This window comes from Coffea arabica, chromosome 11e, assembly GCF_036785885.1.
Source record: "Coffea arabica cultivar ET-39 chromosome 11e, Coffea Arabica ET-39 HiFi, whole genome shotgun sequence".
Classification (NCBI taxonomy): domain Eukaryota; kingdom Viridiplantae; phylum Streptophyta; class Magnoliopsida; order Gentianales; family Rubiaceae; genus Coffea; species Coffea arabica.
Window position 1 is genome coordinate 7,408,670 of NC_092331.1, and position 12,329 is coordinate 7,420,998.

The window sequence follows — 12,329 nt, forward strand, 5'->3', positions numbered from 1 at the left end:
AAATTATTTTTATGTTTATTAAATTATTTTTAATTCGTAAACGGGTCATATCGGGTCATATCAGGTCACCACGGGTTGACCCGAAATCGACCGGTTTTCTTTTCGGGTTCATCGGGTCCAACCCGATTCTGACCCGAATTCCCGAAACCTCAACCCAAACCCATTAATTTCGTGTTAGGTTCGTGTCGTGTCGAAAATTGCCACCCCTAGTTGCGGTGATACATTTGCGCCGACAAATTTGAGCGACGATCCGGGTTTTGATCGAGCCGTACCGTTCCTGATTTGTCTCGCGCCTTCAGATCCTCCTTCACGCTTCGACAAGAAGCAAAATATTAAGCAATCGTTCCGACGGAGCTAAATTACTACAGGATAAAGAACGAATAGGAAATTTGGATTTCGAAACAAAAAAGAGAGGGGTGCAACACGAGGACTTCCCAGGGGGTCACCCATCCTAGTACTACTCTCGCCCAAGCACGCTTAACTTCGGAGTTCTGATGGGATCCGGTGCATTAGTGCTGGTATGATCGCACCCGCCATGTTCCTTTCGCTTTATTCTTTTAAACTACCCCGTCCTGCGAAGCAGTGTGGCTTTTCTAGACCGAAATTCATTTTAAGCGTCAATTCAAGCATTTTCCTCTTATCCTTTTATTTATTTACTTTATATTTTTTTTTGTTATTGATTTGCACCCTGTTTTTTTCCCTCATCCCGCAACTCTAAATTATCATGAAATCAATCCTTCACGCTTGCAGTTAGGGGTGGCAATTCGGGTCCAAATCAGGTTGGCGGGTCGGGTTCGGGTCAACAGACCCGCCAGAAAATCTGTTGACCCGAACCCCGACCCGCCAACCCGTGACGGGTCAGGTATGCTGACCCGAACCCGAAAATTTCAGGTTTACGGGGCGGCGGGTCGACCCGAAATGACCCGAAACTTAATTTTAATTTATTAATTTATCACTGTAATTTCTAATAAAATCAATTTCTCACAAAACTAATTACATAATCAAGTAATAAAAATTTAAATAAATGATTCCAAATCAAATCTAAAATAAATTAAACACCGTAAAAGTGTTTTATCCCAAGCAAAATATAAAATAAATTAAAACAATACAAAAGTGAAAAATAATATAATATATTATTTGTCCAAGTATAATAATTTCAACTTCACACAAATTAAATAAATTCGTTTAGGATTAAGTAATTAATGCCTTTGAAAAAAAGAATAACTTAGTTTAGTTAGATAAAATTATTTTTATGTTTATTAAATTATTTTTAATTCGTAAACGGGTCATATCGGGTCATATCAGGTCACCACGGGTTGACCCGAAATCGACCGGTTTTCTTTTCGGGTTCATCGGGTCCAACCCGATTCTGACCCGAATTCCCGAAACCTCAACCCAAACCCATTAATTTCGTGTTAGGTTCGTGTCGTGTTTTCAGGTCGTGTCGAAAATTGCCACCCCTAGTTGCGGTGATACATTTGCGCCGACAAATTTGAGCGACGATCCGGGCTTTGATCGAGCCGTACCGTTCCTGATTTGTCTCGCGCCTTCAGATCCTCCTTCACGCTTCGACAAGAAGCAAAATATTAAGCAATCGTTCCGACGGAGCTAAATTACTACAGGATAAAGAACGAATAGGAAATTTGGATTTCGAAACAAAAAAGAAAGGGGTGCAACACGAGAACTTCCCAGGGGGTCACCCATCCTAGTACTACTCTCGCCCAAGCACGCTTAACTTCGGAGTTCTGATTGGATCCGGTGCATTAGTGCTGGTATGATCGCACCCGCCATGTTCCTTTCGCTTTATTCTTTTAAACTACCCCGTCCTGCGAAGCAGTGTGGCTTTTCTAGACCGAAATTCATTTTAAGCGTCAATTCAAGCATTTTCCTCTTATCCTTTTATTTATTTACTTTATATTTTTTTTTGTTATTGATTTGCACCCTATTTTTTTCCCTCATCCCGCAACTCTAAATTATCATGAAATCAATCCTTCACGCTTGCAGTTAGGGGTGGCAATTCGGGTCCAAATCAGGTTGGCGGGTCGGGTTCGGGTCAACAGACCCGTCAGAAAATCTGTTGACCCGAACACCGACCCGCCAACCCGTGACGGGTCAGGTATGCTGACCCGAACCCGAAAATTTCTGGTTTACGGGGCGGCGGGTCGACCCGAAATGACCCGAAACTTAATTTTAATTTATTAATTTATCACTGTAATTTCTAATAAAATCAATTTCTCACAAAACTAATTACATAATCAAGTAATAAAAATTTAAATAAATGATTCCAAATCAAATCTAAAATAAATTAAACACCGTAAAAGTGTTTTATCCCAAGCAAAATATAAAATAAATTAAAACAATACAAAAGTGAAAAATAATATAATATATTATTTGTCCAAGTATAATAATTTCAACTTCACACAAATTAAATAAATTCGTTTAGTATTAAGTAATTAATGCCTTTGAAAAAAAGAATAACTTAGTTTAGTTAGATAAAATTATTTTTATGTTTATTAAATTATTTTTAATTCGTAAACGGGTCATATCGGGTCATATCAGGTCACCACGGGTTGACCCGAAATCGACCGGTTTTCTTTTCGGGTTCATCGGGTCCAACCCGATTCTGACCCGAATTCCCGAAACCTCAACCCAAACCCATTAATTTCGTGTTAGGTTCGTGTCGTGTTTTCAGGTCGTGTCGAAAATTGCCACCCCTAGTTGCGGTGATACATTTGCGCCGACAAATTTGAGCGACGATCCGGGCTTTGATCGAGCCGTACCGTTCCTGATTTGTCTCGCGCCTTCAGATCCTCCTTCACGCTTCGACAAGAAGCAAAATATTAAGCAATCGTTCCGACGGAGCTAAATTACTACAGGATAAAGAACGAATAGGAAATTTGGATTTCGAAACAAAAAAGAGAGGGATGCAACACGAGGACTTCCCAGGGGGTCACCCATCCTAGTACTACTCTCGCCCAAGCACGCTTAACTTCGGAGTTCTGATGGGATCCGGTGCATTAGTGCTGGTATGATCGCACCCGCCATGTTCCTTTCGTTTTATTCTTTTAAACTACCCCGTCCTGCGAAGCAGTGTGGCTTTTCTAGACCGAAATTCATTTTAAGCGTCAATTCAAGCATTTTCCTCTTATCCTTTTATTTATTTACTTTATATTTTTTTTTGTTATTGATTTGCACCCTGTTTTTTTCCCTCATCCCGCAACTCTAAATTATCATGAAATCAATCCTTCACGCTTGCAGTTAGGGGTGGCAATTCGGGTCCAAATCAGGTTGGCGGGTCGGGTTCGGGTCAACAGACCCGCCAGAAAATCTGTTGACCCGAACCCCGACCCGCCAACCCGTGACGGGTCAGGTATGCTGACCCGAACCCGAAAATTTCAGGTTTACGGGGCGGCGGGTCGACCCGAAATGACCCGAAACTTAATTTTAATTTATTAATTTATCACTGTAATTTCTAATAAAATCAATTTCTCACAAAACTAATTACATAATCAAGTAATAAAAATTTAAATAAATGATTCCAAATCAAATCTAAAATAAATTAAACACCGTAAAAGTGTTTTATCCCAAGCAAAATATAAAATAAATTAAAACAATACAAAAGTGAAAAATAATATAATATATTATTTGTCCAAGTATAATAATTTCAACTTCACACAAATTAAATAAATTCGTTTAGGATTAAGTAATTAATGCCTTTGAAAAAAAGAATAACTTAGTTTAGTTAGATAAAATTATTTTTATGTTTATTAAATTATTTTTAATTCGTAAACGGGTCATATCGGGTCACCACGGGTTGACCCGAAATCGACCGGTTTTCTTTTCGGGTTCATCGGGTCCAACCCGATTCTGACCCGAATTCCCGAAACCTCAACCCAAACCCATTAATTTCGTGTTAGGTTCGTGTCGTGTTTTCAGGTCGTGTCGAAAATTGCCACCCCTAGTTGCGGTGATACATTTGCGCCGACAAATTTGAGCGACGATCCGGGCTTTGATCGAGCCGTACCGTTCCTGATTTGTCTCGCGCCTTCAGATCCTCCTTCACGCTTCGACAAGAAGCAAAATATTAAGCAATCGTTCCGACGGAGCTAAATTACTACAGGATAAAGAACGAATAGGAAATTTGGATTTCGAAACAAAAAAGAGAGGGGTGCAACACGAGGACTTCCCAGGGGGTCACCCATCCTAGTACTACTCTCGCCCAAGCACGCTTAACTTCGAAGTTCTGATGGGATCCGGTGCATTAGTGCTGGTATGATCGCACCCGCCATGTTCCTTTCGCTTTATTCTTTTAAACTACCCCGTCCTGCGAAGCAGTGTGGCTTTTCTAGACCGAAATTCATTTTAAGCGTCAATTCAAGCATTTTCCTCTTATCCTTTTATTTATTTACTTTATATTTTTTTTTGTTATTGATTTGCACCCTGTTTTTTTCCCTCATCCCGCAACTCTAAATTATCATGAAATCAATCCTTCACGCTTGCAGTTAGGGGTGGCAATTCGGGTCCAAATCAGGTTGGCGGGTCGGGTTCGGGTCAACAGACCCGCCAGAAAATCTGTTGACCCGAACCCCGACCCGCCAACCCGTGACGGGTCAGGTATGCTGACCCGAACCCGAAAATTTCAGGTTTACGGGGAGGCGGGTCGACCCGAAATGACCCGAAACTTAATTTTAATTTATTAATTTATCACTGTAATTTCTAATAAAATCAATTTCTCACAAAACTAATTACATAATCAAGTAATAAAAATTTAAATAAATGATTCCAAATCAAATCTAAAATAAATTAAACACCGTAAAAGTGTTTTATCCCAAGCAAAATATAAAATAAATTAAAACAATACAAAAGTGAAAAATAATATAATATATTATTTGTCCAAGTATAATAATTTCAACTTCACACAAATTAAATAAATTCGTTTAGGATTAAGTAATTAATGCCTTTGAAAAAAAGAATAACTTAGTTTAGTTAGATAAAATTATTTTTATGTTTATTAAATTATTTTTAATTCGTAAACGGGTCATATCGGGTCATATCAGGTCACCACGGGTTGACCCGAAATCGACCGGTTTTCTTTTCGGGTTCATCGGGTCCAACCCGATTCTGACCCGAATTCCCGAAACCTCAACCCAAACCCATTAATTTCGTGTTAGGTTCGTGTCGTGTCGAAAATTGCCACCCCTAGTTGCGGTGATACATTTGCGCCGACAAATTTGAGCGACGATCCGGGCTTTGATCGAGCCGTACCGTTCCTGATTTGTCTCGCGCCTTCAGATCCTCCTTCACGCTTCGACAAGAAGCAAAATATTAAGCAATCGTTCCGACGGAGCTAAATTACTACAGGATAAAGAACGAATAGGAAATTTGGATTTCGAAACAAAAAAGAGAGGGGTGCAACACGAGGACTTCCCAGGGGGTCACCCATCCTAGTACTACTCTCGCCCAAGCACGCTTAACTTCGGAGTTCTGATGGGATCCGGTGCATTAGTGCTGGTATGATCGCACCCGCCATGTTCCTTTCGCTTTATTCTTTTAAACTACCCCGTCCTGCGAAGCAGTGTGGCTTTTCTAGACCGAAATTCATTTTAAGCGTCAATTCAAGCATTTTCCTCTTATCCTTTTATTTATTTACTTTATATTTTTTTTTGTTATTGATTTGCACCCTGTTTTTTTCCCTCATCCCGCAACTCTAAATTATCATGAAATCAATCCTTCACGCTTGCAGTTAGGGGTGGCAATTCGGGTCCAAATCAGGTTGGCGGGTCGGGTTCGGGTCAACAGACCCGCCAGAAAATCTGTTGACCCGAACCCCGACCCGCCAACCCGTGACGGGTCAGGTATGCTGACCCGAACCCGAAAATTTCAGGTTTACGGGGCGGCGGGTCGACCCGAAATGACCCGAAACTTAATTTTAATTTATTAATTTATCACTGTAATTTCTAATAAAATCAATTTCTCACAAAACTAATTACATAATCAAGTAATAAAAATTTAAATAAATGATTCCAAATCAAATCTAAAATCTTAACTTCGGAGTTCTGATGGGATCCGGTGCATTAGTGCTGGTATGATCGCACCCGCCATGTTCCTTTCGCTTTATTCTTTTAAACTACCCCGTCCTGCGAAGCAGTGTGGCTTTTCTAGACCGAAATTCATTTTAAGCGTCAATTCAAGCATTTTCCTCTTATCCTTTTATTTATTTACTTTATATTTTTTTTTGTTATTGATTTGCACCCTGTTTTTTTCCCTCATCCCGCAACTCTAAATTATCATGAAATCAATCCTTCACGCTTGCAGTTAGGGGTGGCAATTCGGGTCCAAATCAGGTTGGCGGGTCGGGTTCGGGTCAACAGACCCGCCAGAAAATCTGTTGACCCGAACCCCGACCCGCCAACCCGTGACGGGTCAGGTATGCTGACCCGAACCCGAAAATTTCAGGTTTACGGGGCGGCGGGTCGACCCGAAATGACCCGAAACTTAATTTTAATTTATTAATTTATCACTGTAATTTCTAATAAAATCAATTTCTCACAAAACTAATTACATAATCAAGTAATAAAAATTTAAATAAATGATTCCAAATCAAATCTAAAATAAATTAAACACCGTAAAAGTGTTTTATCCCAAGCAAAATATAAAATAAATTAAAACAATACAAAAGTGAAAAATAATATAATATATTATTTGTCCAAGTATAATAATTTCAACTTCACACAAATTAAATAAATTCGTTTAGGATTAAGTAATTAATGCCTTTGAAAAAAAGAATAACTTAGTTTAGTTAGATAAAATTATTTTTATGTTTATTAAATTATTTTTAATTCGTAAACGGGTCATATCGGGTCATATCAGGTCACCACGGGTTGACCCGAAATCGACCGGTTTTCTTTTCGGGTTCATCGGGTCCAACCCGATTCTGACCCGAATTCCCGAAACCTCAACCCAAACCCATTAATTTCGTGTTAGGTTCGTGTCGTGTTTTCAGGTCGTGTCGAAAATTGCCACCCCTAGTTGCGGTGATACATTTGCGCCGACAAATTTGAGCGACGATCCGGGCTTTGATCGAGCCGTACCGTTCCTGATTTGTCTCGCGCCTTCAGATCCTCCTTCACGCTTCGACAAGAAGCAAAATATTAAGCAATCGTTCCGACGGAGCTAAATTACTACAGGATAAAGAACGAATAGGAAATTTGGATTTCGAAACAAAAAAGAGAGGGGTGCAACACGAGGACTTCCCAGGGGGTCACCCATCCTAGTACTACTCTCGCCCAAGCACGCTTAACTTCGGAGTTCTGATGGGATCCGGTGCATTAGTGCTGGTATGATCGCACCCGCCATGTTCCTTTCGCTTTATTCTTTTAAACTACCCCGTCCTGCGAAGCAGTGTGGCTTTTCTAGACCGAAATTCATTTTAAGCGTCAATTCAAGCATTTTCCTCTTATCCTTTTATTTATTTACTTTATATTTTTTTTTGTTATTGATTTGCACCCTGTTTTTTTCCCTCATCCCGCAACTCTAAATTATCATGAAATCAATCCTTCACGCTTGCAGTTAGGGGTGGCAATTCGGGTCCAAATCAGGTTGGCGGGTCGGGTTCGGGTCAACAGACCCGCCAGAAAATCTGTTGACCCGAACCCCGACCCGCCAACCCGTGACGGGTCAGGTATGCTGACCCGAACCCGAAAATTTCAGGTTTACGGGGCGGCGGGTCGACCCGAAATGACCCGAAACTTAATTTTAATTTATTAATTTATCACTGTAATTTCTAATAAAATCAATTTCTCACAAAACTAATTACATAATCAAGTAATAAAAATTTAAATAAATGATTCCAAATCAAATCTAAAATAAATTAAACACCGTAAAAGTGTTTTATCCCAAGCAAAATATAAAATAAATTAAAACAATACAAAAGTGAAAAATAATATAATATATTATTTGTCCAAGTATAATAATTTCAACTTCACACAAATTAAATAAATTCGTTTAGGATTAAGTAATTAATGCCTTTGAAAAAAAGAATAACTTAGTTTAGTTAGATAAAATTATTTTTATGTTTATTAAATTATTTTTAATTCGTAAACGGGTCATATCGGGTCATATCAGGTCACCACGGGTTGACCCGAAATCGACCGGTTTTCTTTTCGGGTTCATCGGGTCCAACCCGATTCTGACCCGAATTCCCGAAACCTCAACCCAAACCCATTAATTTCGTGTTAGGTTCGTGTCGTGTTTTCAGGTCGTGTCGAAAATTGCCACCCCTAGTTGCGGTGATACATTTGCGCCGACAAATTTGAGCGACGATCCGGGCTTTGATCGAGCCGTACCGTTCCTGATTTGTCTCGCGCCTTCAGATCCTCCTTCACGCTTCGACAAGAAGCAAAATATTAAGCAATCGTTCCGACGGAGCTAAATTACTACAGGATAAAGAACGAATAGGAAATTTGGATTTCGAAACAAAAAAGAGAGGGGTGCAACACGAGGACTTCCCAGGGGGTCACCCATCCTAGTACTACTCTCGCCCAAGCACGCTTAACTTCGGAGTTCTGATGGGATCCGGTGCATTAGTGCTGGTATGATCGCACCCGCCATGTTCCTTTCGCTTTATTCTTTTAAACTACCCCGTCCTGCGAAGCAGTGTGGCTTTTCTAGACCGAAATTCATTTTAAGCGTCAATTCAAGCATTTTCCTCTTATCCTTTTATTTATTTACTTTATATTTTTTTTTGTTATTGATTTGCACCCTGTTTTTTTCCCTCATCCCGCAACTCTAAATTATCATGAAATCAATCCTTCACGCTTGCAGTTAGGGGTGGCAATTCGGGTCCAAATCAGGTTGGCGGGTCGGGTTCGGGTCAACAGACCCGCCAGAAAATCTGTTGACCCGAACCCCGACCCGCCAACCCGTGACGGGTCAGGTATGCTGACCCGAACCCGAAAATTTCAGGTTTACGGGGCGGCGGGTCGACCCGAAATGACCCGAAACTTAATTTTAATTTATTAATTTATCACTGTAATTTCTAATAAAATCAATTTCTCACAAAACTAATTACATAATCAAGTAATAAAAATTTAAATAAATGATTCCAAATCAAATCTAAAATAAATTAAACACCGTAAAAGTGTTTTATCCCAAGCAAAATATAAAATAAATTAAAACAATACAAAAGTGAAAAATAATATAATATATTATTTGTCCAAGTATAATAATTTCAACTTCACACAAATTAAATAAATTCGTTTAGGATTAAGTAATTAATGCCTTTGAAAAAAAGAATAACTTAGTTTAGTTAGATAAAATTATTTTTATGTTTATTAAATTATTTTTAATTCGTAAACGGGTCATATCAGGTCACCACGGGTTGACCCGAAATCGACCGGTTTTCTTTTCGGGTTCATCGGGTCCAACCCGATTCTGACCCGAATTCCCGAAACCTCAACCCAAACCCATTAATTTCGTGTTAGGTTCGTGTCGTGTTTTCAGGTCGTGTCGAAAATTGCCACCCCTAGTTGCGGTGATACATTTGCGCCGACAAATTTGAGCGACGATCCGGGCTTTGATCGAGCCGTACCGTTCCTGATTTGTCTCGCGCCTTCAGATCCTCCTTCACGCTTCGACAAGAAGCAAAATATTAAGCAATCGTTCCGACGGAGCTAAATTACTACAGGATAAAGAACGAATAGGAAATTTGGATTTCGAAACAAAAAAGAGAGGGGTGCAACACGAGGACTTCCCAGGGGGTCACCCATCCTAGTACTACTCTCGCCCAAGCACGCTTAACTTCGGAGTTCTGATGGGATCCGGTGCATTAGTGCTGGTATGATCGCACCCGCCATGTTCCTTTCGCTTTATTCTTTTAAACTACCCCGTCCTGCGAAGCAGTGTGGCTTTTCTAGACCGAAATTCATTTTAAGCGTCAATTCAAGCATTTTCCTCTTATCCTTTTATTTATTTACTTTATATTTTTTTTTGTTATTGATTTGCACCCTGTTTTTTTCCCTCATCCCGCAACTCTAAATTATCATGAAATCAATCCTTCACGCTTGCAGTTAGGGGTGGCAATTCGGGTCCAAATCAGGTTGGCGGGTCGGGTTCGGGTCAACAGACCCGCCAGAAAATCTGTTGACCCGAACCCCGACCCGCCAACCCGTGACGGGTCAGGTATGCTGACCCGAACCCGAAAATTTCAGGTTTACGGGGCGGCGGGTCGACCCGAAATGACCCGAAACTTAATTTTAATTTATTAATTTATCACTGTAATTTCTAATAAAATCAATTTCTCACAAAACTAATTACATAATCAAGTAATAAAAATTTAAATAAATGATTCCAAATCAAATCTAAAATAAATTAAACACCGTAAAAGTGTTTTATCCCAAGCAAAATATAAAATAAATTAAAACAATACAAAAGTGAAAAATAATATAATATATTATTTGTCCAAGTATAATAATTTCAACTTCACACAAATTAAATAAATTCGTTTAGGATTAAGTAATTAATGCCTTTGAAAAAAAGAATAACTTAGTTTAGTTAGATAAAATTATTTTTATGTTTATTAAATTATTTTTAATTCGTAAACGGGTCATATCAGGTCACCACGGGTTGACCCGAAATCGACCGGTTTTCTTTTCGGGTTCATCGGGTCCAACCCGATTCTGACCCGAATTCCCGAAACCTCAACCCAAACCCATTAATTTCGTGTTAGGTTCGTGTCGTGTTTTCAGGTCGTGTCGAAAATTGCCACCCCTAGTTGCGGTGATACATTTGCGCCGACAAATTTGAGCGACGATCCGGGCTTTGATCGAGCCGTACCGTTCCTGATTTGTCTCGCGCCTTCAGATCCTCCTTCACGCTTCGACAAGAAGCAAAATATTAAGCAATCGTTCCGACGGAGCTAAATTACTACAGGATAAAGAACGAATAGGAAATTTGGATTTCGAAACAAAAAAGAGAGGGGTGCAACACGAGGACTTCCCAGGGGGTCACCCATCCTAGTACTACTCTCGCCCAAGCACGCTTAACTTCGGAGTTCTGATGGGATCCGGTGCATTAGTGCTGGTATGATCGCACCCGCCATGTTCCTTTCGCTTTATTCTTTTAAACTACCCCGTCCTGCGAAGCAGTGTGGCTTTTCTAGACCGAAATTCATTTTAAGCGTCAATTCAAGCATTTTCCTCTTATCCTTTTATTTATTTACTTTATATTTTTTTTTGTTATTGATTTGCACCCTGTTTTTTTCCCTCATCCCGCAACTCTAAATTATCATGAAATCAATCCTTCACGCTTGCAGTTAGGGGTGGCAATTCGGGTCCAAATCAGGTTGGCGGGTCGGGTTCGGGTCAACAGACCCGCCAGAAAATCTGTTGACCCGAACCCCGACCCGCCAACCCGTGACGGGTCAGGTATGCTGACCCGAACCCGAAAATTTCAGGTTTACGGGGCGGCGGGTCGACCCGAAATGACCCGAAACTTAATTTTAATTTATTAATTTATCACTGTAATTTCTAATAAAATCAATTTCTCACAAAACTAATTACATAATCAAGTAATAAAAATTTAAATAAATGATTCCAAATCAAATCTAAAATAAATTAAACACCGTAAAAGTGTTTTATCCCAAGCAAAATATAAAATAAATTAAAACAATACAAAAGTGAAAAATAATATAATATATTATTTGTCCAAGTATAATAATTTCAACTTCACACAAATTAAATAAATTCGTTTAGGATTAAGTAATTAATGCCTTTGAAAAAAAGAATAACTTAGTTTAGTTAGATAAAATTATTTTTATGTTTATTAAATTATTTTTAATTCGTAAACGGGTCATATCAGGTCACCACGGGTTGACCCGAAATCGACCGGTTTTCTTTTCGGGTTCATCGGGTCCAACCCGATTCTGACCCGAATTCCCGAAACCTCAACCCAAACCCATTAATTTCGTGTTAGGTTCGTGTCGTGTTTTCAGGTCGTGTCGAAAATTGCCACCCCTAGTTGCGGTGATACATTTGCGCCGACAAATTTGAGCGACGATCCGGGCTTTGATCGAGCCGTACCGTTCCTGATTTGTCTCGCGCCTTCAGATCCTCCTTCACGCTTCGACAAGAAGCAAAATATTAAGCAATCGTTCCGACGGAGCTAAATTACTACAGGATAAAGAACGAATAGGAAATTTGGATTTCGAAACAAAAAAGAGAGGGGTGCAACACGAGGACTTCCCAGGGGGTCACCCATCCTAGTACTACTCTCGCCCAAGCACGCTTAACTTCGGAGTTCTGATGGGATCCGGTGCATTAGTGCTGGTATGA

The 12,329-nt window shown here is 39.7% G+C and overlaps 10 non-coding genes across 10 annotated transcripts in view; all 10 read right to left on the bottom strand.

Moving 5' to 3' along the window:
• Positions 1-413: 413 nt before the first annotated feature.
• On the bottom strand, positions 414-532 carry LOC140031338 (5S ribosomal RNA). Its single transcript, XR_011835259.1, has one exon. It is a non-coding gene; the product is annotated as a 5S ribosomal RNA (ribosomal RNA).
• A 1,135-nt stretch (positions 533-1,667) lies between these two features.
• LOC140031009 (5S ribosomal RNA) lies at positions 1,668-1,786 on the bottom strand. Its single transcript, XR_011834930.1, has one exon. It is a non-coding gene; the product is annotated as a 5S ribosomal RNA (ribosomal RNA).
• A 1,135-nt stretch (positions 1,787-2,921) lies between these two features.
• On the bottom strand, positions 2,922-3,040 carry LOC140029980 (5S ribosomal RNA). The gene has a single exon (XR_011833894.1). It is a non-coding gene; the product is annotated as a 5S ribosomal RNA (ribosomal RNA).
• Positions 3,041-4,165: 1,125 nt separating this feature from the next.
• Positions 4,166-4,284, bottom strand: LOC140030789 (5S ribosomal RNA). Its single transcript, XR_011834708.1, has one exon. It is a non-coding gene; the product is annotated as a 5S ribosomal RNA (ribosomal RNA).
• A 1,122-nt stretch (positions 4,285-5,406) lies between these two features.
• On the bottom strand, positions 5,407-5,525 carry LOC140031349 (5S ribosomal RNA). Its single transcript, XR_011835270.1, has one exon. It is a non-coding gene; the product is annotated as a 5S ribosomal RNA (ribosomal RNA).
• Positions 5,526-7,232: 1,707 nt separating this feature from the next.
• On the bottom strand, positions 7,233-7,351 carry LOC140031360 (5S ribosomal RNA). The gene has a single exon (XR_011835281.1). It is a non-coding gene; the product is annotated as a 5S ribosomal RNA (ribosomal RNA).
• Positions 7,352-8,486: 1,135 nt separating this feature from the next.
• Positions 8,487-8,605, bottom strand: LOC140031371 (5S ribosomal RNA). Its single transcript, XR_011835292.1, has one exon. It is a non-coding gene; the product is annotated as a 5S ribosomal RNA (ribosomal RNA).
• A 1,125-nt stretch (positions 8,606-9,730) lies between these two features.
• LOC140031382 (5S ribosomal RNA) lies at positions 9,731-9,849 on the bottom strand. Its single transcript, XR_011835303.1, has one exon. It is a non-coding gene; the product is annotated as a 5S ribosomal RNA (ribosomal RNA).
• A 1,125-nt stretch (positions 9,850-10,974) lies between these two features.
• LOC140031393 (5S ribosomal RNA) lies at positions 10,975-11,093 on the bottom strand. The gene has a single exon (XR_011835314.1). It is a non-coding gene; the product is annotated as a 5S ribosomal RNA (ribosomal RNA).
• Positions 11,094-12,218: 1,125 nt separating this feature from the next.
• LOC140031404 (5S ribosomal RNA) overlaps positions 12,219-12,329 on the bottom strand; it is a 119-nt gene continuing 8 nt past the window's right edge. The window contains exon 1 of the ribosomal RNA XR_011835325.1: positions 12,219-12,329. This exon is cut by the window's right edge and continues 8 nt beyond it. This is a non-coding gene — a ribosomal RNA (5S ribosomal RNA).